The sequence below is a fragment of the Aphelocoma coerulescens genome (assembly GCF_041296385.1).
Source record: "Aphelocoma coerulescens isolate FSJ_1873_10779 chromosome Z unlocalized genomic scaffold, UR_Acoe_1.0 ChrZ, whole genome shotgun sequence".
Classification (NCBI taxonomy): Eukaryota; Metazoa; Chordata; class Aves; order Passeriformes; family Corvidae; genus Aphelocoma; species Aphelocoma coerulescens.
The window spans coordinates 34,218,062-34,233,624 of record NW_027184085.1 but is presented as its reverse complement, the minus strand read 5'-3'; the positions used below and the strand labels follow the sequence as shown (position 1 = coordinate 34,233,624).

The window sequence follows — 15,563 nt, the reverse complement described above, 5'->3', positions numbered from 1 at the left end:
TGCATCATCTGTCTGCAGTTGACCTGTAGGACCTAAGGAGTTCCTTAATTCTGTACTAAAGCTAAAAAGCAGATTCGGGGTTTTCTAGGTCTGTAAGCCATTGTTACTGAGAGGGCAAACTGCTGAAGTCCATGCCAAGAGAAGCAAATCCTGCTGGTTTGGGCTCTCATGTATTTTCACGTTGACATACTGGATCATGGTCTTCCATGACCCAGGTCTTCATAAGGGGCCAGTGTGCTCCCCATCTGAATGAGTGAAAAGGATGTCTGCCCCTTTTGGACTGTGGTCCTTAATAAATTAGGTTGAATATGGCTCCAGTCAGTGATGGAATATTATTTAGAAAGTCAGTAATATCCTTATTTAAAGAAAAACTATCCATGAAACACAGAATAATCCCCTGAGGTGCCCGAGTCACACACCTGGCAAGTGCTGTGGGAGAAAGAGCTGGGCAGCCTGGTTAGTGAATGTCTGCAGAATTTCACAAGGAGTTGTTCGTTCTGCATTACCACTTTTAACCAGGGAATCTAATGAAAGGTGACCAAGCAGTGTAATAGAGATCATTTTCTGTATGTTGGAAGAAATAGTTTGGACTTTTTTGTATGTATTGGTAAGTTTCCAAGTGTTTCAGGAAATTTTACAGCTAAATCCATAAAGGGTATATCCTATAAACATAATCATATTAAAGGAAAGAAAAAGGTAAGAAGTTGCAATGTTACACAGAGAGCAATGGGAGTAAAAATACGACAGTGCTTTTTCTATACAATACCAGTAATTTCAGATCTGTCAAGGCTTCATGATACTAACAAACATAGTTGCCTGAAGCTGGGAAGATGCTTCTTTAGTGTCATAGCCTGGCATAATAATATGCTGTAAAATTAAGTGAAATGTTATTTCTTACTCTGATACAGTTAAAATGGTGGGTATCATAGCCGTGATGAACAAAGAATCTATCATTATTTGGGAGTATACTTGGTAGTATCCAGATTTATTCCTAAGAGTCTTCAAGAAAGCAAGACCGCTGTACCCAATTCAGCAAATTTAAGTTAGGTATAACAAATTATATTACAAATCAGTACCTAAAAGAAAATTGTTAGAATGCTGCAAAAATACTAACTTTGAGTCAGGTGCATTTTTTCTAGTTCAAGTTTTATTTGTGACATCGTGCAAACATAATAATACTGTATGAATGGAATGTTCATACATTGGATGTAATGAAATTATGGATAACTTTGCTAAGAATTTTGAAGTTTCTTCACTGCATGGAGTAAGAGATAATCTCATTCTCAAACAGATGTGTTTCAAAATGGTGACTGTTCTCTTTACTGGTATTGCATATGCATATATTCATATGCATAACTTCACCTATAAAATATGATAAATTTGTAATAAAAGGTGCAATATAGAATGTAGAACTTCCTGCAGAAATAAGTTTCTTACTGTTGCTGGTCACATACAGGATGGTTTTCAGAATTAGAGGTAGTCCATTATCAGTTCATTATCAATTGTGAGGTCTGGATTTGGGATTTTAAAATAAGGATGACATTCTGAAAAGTCCCTGTTGTAAAGGAATCTTACAAGCATCATTAAACAGAGGTGTTGTTTCACTGGGAAGGTGCTACAGGATGGCAGTGCTGCTGTTCTGTGACTTCTTTGGATACAGCCTGAGTTCAGTGAATTGGAGTGGAGTGTATCATATCAATCAATGGGTTTGAATTTCAGACAAAAAAGAAGAGCGTGCTCAATGCTTCACAGTACAGGCATCATACTCTACCTATTTCTGGGCATGCAGACTTGAAACGTGGCCTTTGCCTTCATGAGGTAGAGAATGTAGAGTTACAGCACCCCCTGAGAGAGGTGCATTCTTTTTCAGGTAGTTAAGTGTGTCTGCCAATGGTTGATCTTCCCTTGGAGCTGTCCCTTGAAAGTTGCCTTTCAGACTCAAGACAGGTTAGCATGCTGTTGCCTCAGGGGTATTTCAGAAAGCTGGATACTGTCCTTTGGTGTCCTGTAGTCAGTCAGTCTTTTCTTTGAGCTTCAGATATCTATAAAATTAATGGGAAATACAGGGAATCACACCCTTGCTTAGTGATAAACTCTCTGCCTTTGTTTAATAGTCTTTCTGTGTGTGACTTAGACCAAAACCATATATGGTCGTTCCTCTGTGGTCTCTTTGGCATACGCTGTAGTGTGGCGCACTGCTGTATTTATTTTAATTTTGTTTTTCTGTTGACTTTGAGCTGTTTGCAAGTGAAACAAATGTCTGTATTTCTCTTCATGTTGCTTTTTTAAGTGTCACTTTTCAAATACATCCATGAATTAAAGTTTTGGACTTCAGTGTTCATGATCAACTAGGTATTCAAAGAGCGTGGGGTCTTTTTTGAGTTCGTTTAGAAATCACACATAAAGGCTGAAAAACTATTTTACTGGCTTTGGTATGAAACATACACAATAAGGTACAGAGTAAAAGCGCGCAGATTTACGGTTTTATTGAGGCATAGGCATGTTAACACAGTTCACTTCAAAACTCCAAAGATTTTGCTTTTAAATTCAATTACAGGATGTTTTAGTTAATGAAAACTCCACCTTTTTGCTTCCTGTGTGGGACAGTGCAGCAACATGATAAAAAATAAAGGACTTGTCCTTGATTTTGCTGCCATTCTGAAATATGATGGTGTTCTTGTAATATTTGTGTGAGCTGCAAGCTGGTGTATGAGATGGAGAAATACAGAATTTTGGATGTGAATGAGGCATTTTCCATGGTTGGAGCTGCCTCTTTTGAGCGGTGGAGCTATTTCAGAAGGGATTCTCATATACTTCTTGTTTGGTTAGTGCTGGTTTTGCTTGGATGGGTAAGAAGGAAAAAATGTTACCTGGTTGTTGGTGAAGTTGCTACACCAGGAAGGCACAAAGGAGATAGGGCAGATCATACATACCTGCTCAGGTATTAAATATTCTCCATGTATCTCCAGTTGTAGAGAACTGAATAACAGCTCTTTGAGTCTGCCATGCATGACAGTGGTTTGGTGGATTCTTTAGACAGTCCATGTGTCTCTGTTGGATGAATTTATTCTGGTGTGATTATTTTGCCTGTACATGTCACTGCATTAATAGTGGTAGCAGCCTTTTGCCTTGTCAAAACCTATGGAAATACAATCTGAGCAGAAATGCATGCTAGGAAAATGTGACAGCTCAGGGGTAAGGAGTTTCAATAATTAAGAGCGGAGCACATTAGTGGATCTTTTGCCTTTAGGAAAAAATCCCATCTCCTTCTCAGGGAGGCCTTTACAGAATAATGAAAATACAGTAGAGATCACACAGACTATGCCTTTGTACTTAATTAACTGCTTGCATGTCCTAAAGCAGACTTAGAGTATGAATACCTTTTTAAAGGAATCCATAAAATGCTGCTTTCAATCTGGCACATGATGAAATAATTTGACTATTGCAAAAGTGGAAGAACATTTTGAAAACCCCCATGGCCTTGTAAAACCTCCAGACCCTTGTTAGCTGAAAAAGCCTACTTTCTGCCAGGGCTTGGAGGCAAAGTCAAAGCTTTTTCAGGTAGTATTTAAAGTCAGAAGGAACAGTAGTGAGATAGAGCTCCATGTGCTGTTTTCATGTAGGTACCAAAGGTTAAAAAAAAAAGAAGATAGATTTTATTTTATTTGTGAAACTGTGACTCTCAAGATGTTTAATGATGCAGAACAGGGTTAATACTGATCGTGTCCTTCACTGCAGACTGGGCCCTGTGGGTTTGCAACTGTCATATCCTTACATTCTTTACTTTTTGCATGATAATTAAATGCCTTTTTTTGTTTGTTTGTTTCTAGTCCAGGAATTAATGCTGCTCTTAAAACCATGTGTCATAGGTTAGCAAGCATAGTCCTGGAAGGGATGTCCTTGCTAAGGGGTGCTTACAGCTTCCTCTGGGACCTGACAGAACCTATCAGCTGGCCAGTTTGAATATGGACAATTCTTTAAGCCACTTAAAGTTGTGACCGCCTCTGCGATCCACACTTAAGAATAGACAAACTCCCCCCCAAGCTCTCTCTCGTTTCCGGCGCTGGGACAGGTGGCTGCGGGCCCCGTGCGGGGGCCAGCAGGCCCGGCCAGGCCCTGCTTGGGCCAGGCTGGGCCGGGCCATGGCCAGCCTGGAGCCATGGGCCTGTTCCAGCCGTGGAACCCCCCCCCACTGCCTTGCCATGGGCAGCTGGAGCGGCTCGGCTCTCCCCCCTCTCCACTGCGATTAGAAAAATTCAACATCCAGCTGCAAAGCTGCAAGGCCGAGGTGAGATTAACCCTTTTAGTGCTGTGAAGAGCTGAAAACCTGAGGGAAGAGAGAAGAGATGCTTAAAGCTGTAATTCTGTTGTGAAGCTATGATAGATCAGATTATCCTGTTGTAATTTCATGAAGATATGGGGGGTAGAGTGTTCAGCTCGTAAGCAAAAGCACCTGCGCTGAGATAGGCAGATGCTGACGCAGCTGTCATTTCATGAGAAGTTTGGACAGGGAGAGATGGACCAGATGAGGGCTTTTGCTCCAAATGGGAAAGGAGAAAATATCAGTTCCTAGAGATGCTCCCAGAGACAGTCCTAACAATGAAGATGAGGAAGACCCTTTGCTCCCAGGGAAGGAGAAGGGCCTCTGTTTTTTGTTTCTGAACGGCTCAACCTTAAAATTGTACCCCAAAAACCTTCAAGAGTGGACCCTCGAAAGCAGTTGTGGGAAAAGCTGCAAGTCGGGGGAAGGGACTCACATGCGAGCAGGGAGACTCCTCTTCCTAAATGGACTGAACAATATTTGGAAGTGGGTGGCTGTCTCGTTGTGATACTGTTTTCATAGCACGAGCAAGAAGAGACTTCTCTTTCTAAACGGACTGAACAAGGTTATTATGGAAGTGGTAACAGACTGAGCATCTTAAGGGTTGTCTTTTTACATTGTCAGTGGGAGAAGGGAGGAAGGTGGGGGGAGAAGGAGCGTTCTGAAGGTATGGTATAAATTTTTTTTTTCTCTCTTTTAGGTCTGTTAATAAACTTCTTTATATTCTTTCAAGTTTGGTGCCTGCTTTGCATTTCTCCTAATTCTTATCTCACAGAAGATAAACAGTAATGAGTATTTTGGGCCAAACCACTACACTGTGCCAGCCACTCATGTGGTATTGTTGGACATAGTACTCCTGTGTCGAGGAGGTAATTCAGTTGTCACAAATAGGTAAATATTGTACAATGCGAGGTGTTTCCATCCAGACACATCCTCAGAGAGAAATAGTGGCCAGAGATAATCAGACCTCTTTAGAGATGTGGCAGTAGGCACAATTATGTTTTGTGGCCATCAGCATCTACTGTAGTATGGCCCCATTCAGTTGCTATACTTAGCCTGTGTTAATTAGGTGTTACTATGAAGTGAAAAATGCTTTGCCTTCACCCACAAAAGCCTAGGTGCATAATTAGGCTGTTCTGTATATGGTGAGATGAACTATTGCTGGATGAGGAAGCAGCACGAGAGACAAGTAGAGAGCCTCTGGGCGGCAAGCTCAAACATTAAAGCAAGATAGTTTTGTTAGCAGTGTGTTTGGAAATCAGTGGCTTACGGAAATGTTAAGAATTTAGAAATAAAGCAGTGGAGACAAACTCTTGTAGATACGATTATAGTTCAGGTTGCAAAAGTAATCTTATGAGAGCCATTAAATTTTGTATTCTTGAGGCAAAGTCTGTTTGGGCTTTATTTAGTTTTAGGCAATGTCACGTTTTGACCACAGAAGTAACATTAATCATTATTAAGCTACTACTACAGGCTTCAGTATTTTAGTTCATTTGCACGTGTTGACTACATCTGCTTCATTGTGACTACTCACATGAAACTCAAATATTTGCATGAATGCAGTTTTGAATTGGGGCCATATTTTCTATGTTTTAGCACTGGAAATCCTGTTCACCTGCTATGCTGCAGAAAGTAAGGGTTTTAATTGGTTATGTGCAGTGCCAATACTTTAATTGTTGGGGGGGGGGTGGGGGGAGGGGAAGTTTGTGGCATAAAAAGACTTTGTCTCATGTCCATTAAAGTAATGACAATTTCAAGAGGCCAAGGTGGATTGCAGTCAAAATAATAAAATATTAAAGACAGGATATTTTATTTTAATCATAATGAAGTGAGATCTTCCTGATAGGGATTTTATTGCTCCGAAGTTGCTTTATCTATCTACTTACATAAATTGTGTTGTGATCGGGAAGAATGGCTTCACATAGTTAAAATAAAATCCAACACCTGTTAGTTATCAGCTGGCATTTTACCTACAATAGCTAGATCTGTTCAAGGCTTTTAATGCCCTTTTATTTTTTATGTGGAACCAGTAAGTTTACAGTTCTTTTTTGGGGGGCAAAAATGGCATGGTTTACTCATGTATTTTTGAAAGTTTGCTGCCAAACTCTCCATGAAATTCATTAGATAATTTTTTTAACACTTTTCATTCAGAGGCTTGTACTCTGGTGATGACTGACATGAACTCTCCAGGAGACACCGTAATTACACAATTTAATTTTTATATTTTAAGGACTCAGTAATCTCCTGAAGGTTAAATTTTGCTAACGCAGGGTAAAGGCTGCTTGGGCTTACTATTGCAGTGAGTGTATACCCTGTCTCATGCCTGTGCAGAAGGAATGACAGTCTGTTGCCTGCAGGTGAGGGAGGGACTGCTGTTCACCTCCCTGTGCTGTGGAGCCCTGGGGTTGTGCTGGGTGTTTGGCACTGCAGAGGGATGCTGGGGGGCCCTCTTGGAATGGGCAAGGGGTGCTTCTGATAGACATAATTTGCCTGGCCCAGACTCCAGGATGATGTTGCCTGTGTGTCACTGTTCTTCCAGTATTGAAGTGTGCATGTGAGCCTGGTACAGGAAATAAATAAAAGCAGAGGTAATCAAGCATTTTTCTTTCTTGCCCTCTGTGTGGCAGCTGCCTTTCCCTCTTGACAACATTATCCACTCCTCTGCGAGGCAGCTGTTGTTGTTTAAGGGAAGTGTCATACCTGCAACCAGTTTTAATAATAATTTGAGTGTTCGCTGAAGGTGGTTCTAGATCACCACATCAGCAATAGAAAACTTGTTTAAGAATGTTGGTGTGAATTTGTGTTAACTCACTGAGTCATTATTCATTAGTACTGTTTTGACTTAGTCAATTTCTCAGTACAGCTTAATGTTTTTGTTAGAAAAAAATGACACTTTTTCCTACCAAAACCAACCAAACCCAAAAAACCCAAAACCCAAAAAAGCTTTGAGTGAAACATCCAGCTCTGTTGGTATTTAAACCTAACATTTTCTATTGAAGGCCTCTAAGCAGGCTGTCATCTTTCCTTGAAAATAGAAATCTTTAGAAAATAAAAATGTGTACTTCGTGGTTCCTCTGGGATTGTGTATGTTAGTGGGGTCTCTAGTGCCCCTCTGAGCAGCAATATCTCGTGCCATTCATTCCCACTGGGGCTGAAAACAAGTAGATGCATGTAGCTTTGGTGATCAGATTTCTTTGTTGTAACACTGTGCAGTTGTGAAGGGACCAAGAAGTTTGGTAATTAATGTCTTTGTCATAATGAAAATGACAGTCCTTGCACATGTGTAGCACAGTAAGATAGGGCTGCCGGAGTCCAGAACGTCTATGTAGGGTTTTTCAAACCTACATGTTACATGTTCTTGCTGTGGGTAACTTTCATGAAGGAATTGCTTACTGTGTACTTAATGTGTTGCCAGCCATCTGGCAAATGTAAGGAAGTGATGCCCTGGGTTGTAAGAATTAATGTTTCATACAGCAGAGTTAGAAGATAAGGATAAATGGAGCTATTTACACTTCACAGAATCTGTTTACAATATCTGCAGAACTGGTATCATCATCTCAGGGCGACATGAAAGGAGACTTTAAAGGCGACTGATAGTAAGTACCCCATCAGCAGCAGAGCTGTGTTTTGTTGCTGATGTTAACAGGCAGGCAACTCCATTGGTGCCTGAGCTCCCCAAGGAAAGATGATTCACACATCACGGGATGACAGGAACTGGGGCTAGCAGTAGCTGGATCAGTGCTTCAACATTGATTACCCCAATCAGAAAACCATTGCAAAATTTATGCTGTTTAATATCATACTTGGTGAAGAGTTTTGATTAGGACAGAAGTAAATCAAGTGATTTTGCTGCTCTGCATGAGGTCATGTTAGGTATTACCTAAACAGTGGGAGGAGGTTACATACAGTAACCTGTTTGTGTTTCATTATACGAATTATCAGCTGCAAAAGTAATAAGTCTAAACTGTGGCAGGAAAAGAAGTAGATACAGGCTGTGACAATTTTAGTTTATTTCAGTATATGAATGATATTTTTCCATTGCCCACACTGCTTTAGTGGATTTTAGTTATTACAATGCAGCTTTATTCTGTCGATGAAAAGGACGCAGTTTCAAGATAGTGCTTATTGCATTGTGTCTTCCACAGGAAGAGTAAAATATCTTCAAGTAAAATGCCATGGTCTGAGTATTCTGGACAACAACAATTCAGTTGCAAAGTTGCTTGGGTTCACTGCAGGAAAAGGGCAGAGGAGGAAGCCATTCTTGTTGCTCTTGGTGGCTTAACTTTGCTTTGGGAGAGGACTAGTAAGAGTAAATAAAATTTTGCATGTTAAATGTTACAATTTTAGCTAAAGGAAGCAGTTGGTAGATGAGACGGTTCAACTTGATTTGTTTGTGCCATATACAATGGTTTTGATCCTTTGAACACTGTAAAACTCAAGACTGATCTGAGTTGTCCTGCATGAGATTTTATTTTAGCCAGTATTTCCAATAATGTAGTTATAGCCCAATATTTTTAGTAACTTCATTCAGTGGTTAAGGTACCTATTCAGATAACTGTCAATTACGTTAGAAATACATTACACTACATTAATTATAATTTGAGATTTGAGTTAAATGTTATTTAAATATAAACAAATATCAGATTTTCTTATTTTTGAAAGAGATTTTCTTTGTTGTGTGTTGCAATCTTATGTCTTATGAAACAGAAGCAAAACTGTTAATATAAAGCTCAGATCGCACTATCAAAAACTTACTTTAAATCAGAGAAGCAGAGATAAGGAGTTTTAAATAAGAATCACTTTTTGTAGTATTCTTTTTGTAAAAGTACTTGTGTAGGCAAAATTACAGCAAGCAGATGTGTCAGCTGTAAATGGTAGAGAACCAATAAGACAACAGAAATTTTCTCTGTGGGTTTTTTCTCAGAGAATCAGCGTTGCATGATCTGTGTGTTTATAATATGGGTGATCTTTTGTGAAAACACTAGACAAACACATGATATTATCGCAGAGTGAGTGCTTAGGAAACATCAGATGTCTCAGATCTTCTATAGAAAAAAAGTCTATAGAGCATTTTGTTGCCAAACATGACATCTAAAAACCATTGTTCAGTTTACAGTATCACAAGACTGACTAAAAGTTACGACATTTTGAAAAATAGTTTGAGGAGTTGAGTTTTGTTTTGTTTTAGAGACTCGAGAATTTTTTAGGGTAAAACATATATTTTTGTATTTTTCTCTCTACAGCTTTTCCCTGGAACTGGAATGCACAATAAACAAAAGCTGAGGTTTTCAGATAATCATTTAAATCCCACAAGTTAAGTTTGATGGAAAAGTAAATACAGTGAAGCTTACTGTAAAACTGACAGGGCCAGCAAAGATTTACACTTGATCTCTCTGTAGTTTATAGTTAAATTTTGAATAATTTGGTTTTCTGGGACGTGAGTTCAAGAGCCTGTGAGCCTGTGCAGCATGACTTCAGGGAAAAAAAACCTGTTCTTTTTCAAATGTTTAGGTCTGTATTTACTCGATTTTTATGACTTTGACAAGCTTTCCACATAGTAAAGTTTTAGTGTAGGGTCATGCTGGGAGTGTTCAACAGAGCTACATAAGAATAGAGGAGAATTGTGGTGAATTTGTAAAGTCTCTGAGTACCTGCTGAGAAGACCAAATTTCTAATGTGGAGAAGTGTACCATAGTACATAATTATACCCATAAAAGCAGTTTTAAATGTAGATGATTCTTCAGTTGCTTCTTTTGTTAATAGGAGTATGTGAATTCCTGACATTAAAACCTCATATCTCGAAGAATTTAGGTGAACCACCTTCCTGCTGCCCCAAAAGTGACAGCAAACTGTCTTGTTTAATTTCCCAAACAGTGAACTGGGTATGCATCTGTCCTTCTCAGTGCTGATACGTGACACAGGGCACAGTAGATAAAATAGAGCAAGAGAAGGGGATCAGGAAGTCTTTGCTTCCAACACAGCAGCTGTAGGGGCTGGCCAGAACAACTACCACCTATCTTCTAACATTATTAATCCCGTTAGAGCAGAAGATGTAGATTAGTTGAATGAAACTCTCACCTTGGCTTTAATGCCTAGACTGAATTTTCTGGGTTGTATTTAGTACTAAAGTTGAAGTTAGACCTTCTTTCCAAAGCACATTTCCTTCATTGGCTTAAGACAGCTTTGTTTATAGAATATGTGGAAGTTCTCCAAGGGAAAGTTTAAAATGTTAGGTCAAACTCTCAGAAAATCAATATCGGATTATTGCTTGTCAGGTTAATTTGGCCTTTCCACAGTTAAAGAAGTACAGAGGGACAGTTGCCATCCTCTCATCACAGGGCTGTCATGCCACTGAGCTTATAAAATGAGCAATGTTCTTCAAGCAATTTATTTAGCATATCTTCATCTTACATCATTTGGCCTCATTTTTTTTTCCATATAATTCAAACTGTATGGAATACAAAACTGTTAAATTCCCCATGTTGTGCTGCTCATACTTTATCAATTCTTCACAAATACTGGTGTCTTTTCAGACATTTTTGGGAAAATGGGGTCTAAATAACACAGTGGTTAGTGCCAGTTTTCAAAAGCCTTCATATAACCCTGTCTTTGCCATCATTACCTACATATTCAGGACAGTCTTTATCCTTCTTGGTTAGGCTTATCTGATGAGAACTTCCATCAGTTTGTCTCTCATGTTTAAGGACCATGTTCATACTCATGTGACCATACCCATTCTTAGTTTATTTTATCCTTAGTTTACTCATTATCTTGTAGTCATGAAATCCATGGAAACTGTAGTATTCAGCTGCTCTACAAGACAAACCTTGATCTTCCCTCCTGTACATTTTTGCTTGCTTTACTATGTGTCTGCCACTCTTTCCAGTAAGATATTTTCTGCAAAAATACCCTACAGGTTACAGAACAATCTTCACTAGTGCTTCATCTTTCAGTTTTATTGTACAGTGTTCTGCAAAAGAATTTTTTTATCTGCATTTTTTAGCTCAGTCTCCTGTGCATGAATCTTCTCTAAGTGTTATTTGTGAGTTTGTATGTTAGCATTGTCTCTTTTTTTTTTTTTATTTAGAAAGGTAAAATAAAATAGATTCATAAATATAGAAGGAAAAGGATTTTATTTCAAAATTAGATACATGTTTCAGTAGGACAGTCTCTAAGGAAATGCAAATCCCACTTCATCCAGTGCAGTTGTTCAGAGGAAACAGTTGCTAATATTCAGTTAAGGTATTTTCTGGATGCTACATTTTAAATGAAGGATATGTTTCAAATTCAAAGAATCACAGACTGGTTGATGTGGGAAGGTACCTCTGATTGTCATCTGGTCTACCTGCCCTCTTCAACCAGGGCCACTTTGAGCTGGGTGACCAGGACCCTCTCTAGATGGGGTTTTTTAATATCTCTTAAGGAGGGAGATGTCAAAATCACCCTGGGCAGCCTGTTCCCATGATTGGTTACCCTCAGAGTGAAAAGCTGTTTTCTGATGTTCAGTGGGAACCTCTTGTGTGAGCTACAGATAGGCTGAATTATTTTACTAAAAGCTGAGGTCACTGATAGGGCACTTAAGTGGCAGTAGAAGCTGTAAGTACAGGAGTCCTGTTAGGGAAGAGAAGAAGGCTTGTCCTGCTGGGAGCATGTTCCTCCTCCCAGAAATTCTAAATTTGCACAAAGTGGAAGAAATGCTCAGCTATATAAGTAGTTTCAAGTGTATGGACTTCTCAGTGTGTATAGCACTGGGAAACTTATGTCTTTAGACTATCATGCATAAAAAATAAGAAATATATAGACTGATATGAAATGAGATATTGCTACACCACTTAATATTTACTTCAAGAAACAATTTGTAAGCTTCCTTCAAGAATGGTTCAGGGAAAGGCAAGAAAAACCATTGTCACCAACATACATATAGATGTCTTCTATTTCTTGATGTAAGAATTAATAAGGGGCTTGAAATGATGGGGGTTATTTTTAGAGTCACAGAACCATAGAATATCCTGAGTTGGAGGAGACCCACAAGGATCATCTAAGTCCAGCTTCTGGCCCTGCACCAGACAGCCCCAAGAAGTTGTACACATTGGGACAGACATGAAATATTACAGAAACAGATCTCTTATATCCTTTATCATAAACAAGTGGGTTTGCCTGAAAGTTTTTTGCAGTTCAAGAGTGAGTTGTTGAATTACTTGTAAAAACAGACAAGAATTTGGAAATGGCAGAGAAGTCAAGTGATTTAGAAAAATCACTGGTAAAAAGGATACCTTTTCAGGGAAAACTTGGGCCAAATAAAATTGCCTTCTTTTGCTGAACAGTTTCAAAGCACAGGATCCCTCAATCAGGCATAATAAAGAAGTCACTGTCTCCTGTGCATCACTGTGAGAGCACTAAAATGAAGTGGACTGTCAAAGAATGCAATAAATCATATCGGGTCATTGCACTAATGAACATTTTGGGCCCAAACTCTCGTTAGCTTGTCTGTAGAAAGAGAAAACTGGTAAAATAAGAAAAGGCCATAGGAGAGAAGATCTTCCCTGATACTGTCTTAAACTTTTATTGTTGAAAGACATGCTTTAACTAATTTCAGACCCATTGAAAAATTAAATATTTGGTGATTGGGAACCAGGGGATAAGAGTAGAAAGCCCAAGTGTGTAAAGCAATAAATACCTAAGTCCTTGGCATAAGAACCTGTAAAACTGTCAAAAAACATTGCTTAAGTGACAAAAGACACCCTCTGTTAACTAGAAGCATGGATGCTATTGGCACTAATCTACATTCATACACAGAAGGCATATTTTTAGTTCCTTCTGAAAAGGCAAGTCTTTTCTGTTAATAACATTCATTCTTAGGTTAAAAGCAACTGTTTCCTCTGGGTGCACTCTCACCCAGATTTCTCAGTCAAAAAATGAAGGTTTCATTTCCAATACCGAATAGTTTTTTAATATTTATGCTAATCCGTATTTCTTGAAATAAATTTTCAGATAGGGTTGTTTAAGGAAATAATGTAAATAGTTTTAAAAGTTATTAGGAACCGTTTTAAAATATGTATGGATGATCATATGTGTTTCATAAGGACTTACTGTGGTTTAACTTCTCAAAGTGATCTTGCTAAAGCAGAGCAAAATTTTTACTAGGAAAACATACAACTTTATGTGTATTAATATTCATTTGTTCTTGTGATACTGACCAAGTTAAGTTAGTTAATGCTGGGAGACGATTTTGACATGGAGCAATTTCACTCATATTTTCAGCCCTTGTAATGAGACTAGGCCTTTTCCCCTTTTTTCATTTCAAGTAAACTGGTTAAAAAAGAAAGTAGTGAAGTTTTAATGGTGAAATAGTCTTTGCACCTATGTGATTTTTTGATTTTTAGAATGTTAGCATTTGAAAGCTGAATATTATAATCTTTTAGTGTTTTCTATTTTTTTAAGGGAATGGATTTTCAGTGAGTTGACATTCATGTTGAAGTTAATAAAGGAAAAATACAGTTAATGGAAATCTGCAGAAGCCAGTTCTCAGCTTGTAATTTTGCTGCAAGAAGCAGAAATTGACAGATAAACCAGATGTATAAGAGTAGCCTGAAGCTAGAAGACTGAACTTAGTTTAGTTTGCTTGGTTTGCTGACATTTTTAAAGTTTGCATTGACTCTTGTTCTTCATCACTGCATCATCTGCTTTATATCATCCATGATTATTTTACAGCTAAAAATCTTGTAAGGTTTTACAGAAACTCAGGAAGGAAAAAAAAAGTTTTTTGAAAAGTACATGATTTTTGGAGCAGTGTCAAGTGATGCTGCAGTGTGTTTCAAAAAGGTCTGATGCTGTGGACCACGTAAGAATCTCTCTCATACATTGAAGTGGGTTGTGTTGTTGGTTGGGTTTGGTTTTGTTGCACAGGGCTGATTCAGTTGCACATAAGTGGCATACACCCACACAGTCAGGTATGGAGTTTGTATTTTGACTCTGTGTCTGTGAGAACTGGAGCTGGTGTTAATTTAAGGAGAGCAGATGTTAATGGTGTTTTTCTCAAGCATTCTGTTGCCCAAATAGGCACCTCTCATCCTGAGAAAAGGCAACAAAAGGCAGTAAATCTGCCCCCTCTATTATAAAGGGCAACAATAGATTGATTTATGGAGAAAAAGCAACTGCTAGCCTTAAGGTATCCTGTGTGCGTGAAAACTGAGTTTTACAGACTGGATATTTCTGCTGTCATTTTTGAGAACAATTTAGTTCTGTCTGAATCATAAGGCAAGGAGAGTCAGAAAATGTTTGTTAGCCTGGATAACACATCACGGTAATGCAGTTGTATAAAATTTAAAGCTGGTTTTCTTTTCAATAGTAGATGTTTAGACCATTATTTCCTAATCGGATTTTCACTGTTCCTTCTGTATGGCCACTTCTTGTTTTGTGTTCTCAGTTAGCATCCCCTCTGCCCATATACCAGATTTATACTTTGTCTCATGTACACAGATGAGTGTGCAAGTGTGTACCACTGAGTCTGGGAGTCAGCCAAAAAGTATACAGAAACATGCAACCTGGCAGCAGGAATGAAGACTCTTCAGTACTGCCCTCATAAGCCATAAACACTGAACAAAATACACAGAATTTTTCCATGAAGTAATAGGACTTTCTCATGAATTTTAAAGGAAACAAAAGTAGGAAAAAAAATGTGTAGAACTGTTTGTTAAATAATATACACTGATTTTAGTACCCTGTTTAAAAATTTGGTTCTCTTTTTAGTTGGTAAATTCTAGATAATTTCTCTTTGTAACTAGGTGTACCTTCTGGTCAATCACATTTACAATCTGCAGAGTTTTGATACATATGGAAACTGTTAGGATTAGCAGAAATTCAGTAACAGCATAAAAGTTTAATTTGAATCCCTATATTAAGACTTACTTTCTAAGGGACATGAAAGAAAACTGTCTGAGGTTTTCTGGCATTTAGTGTGGTCTGCTCAGGTCTTTTGTTTTTCAATTCCACAATGTCATTGCTAATTTGAAAAATGTTGTGTCTACTGTATGACAATGACAGAGATGCCTTAGGTTCATTATAAACTCATTTTGGCTCTCATGTTGTATAATCTTTCAAACAAGGCATTGGAAACTTCTTGTTAGGCTTTAGCAGTTAGACATGATGTAGTAGTGTGTATGTATGGTGAGTGCAATAGTAATTTCCACAATGTTTGCCTCACTGACACCTGAAATAAAGGTTTTTGAGTATTATTTGGCCC

General features: G+C 38.3%; 1 protein-coding gene across 1 annotated transcript in view; it reads left to right on the top strand.

The window, feature by feature from the left end:
• MLLT3 (MLLT3 super elongation complex subunit) overlaps positions 1-15,563 on the top strand; it is a 124,178-nt gene that overhangs the window by 87,666 nt on the left and 20,949 nt on the right. The window lies entirely within an intron of this gene.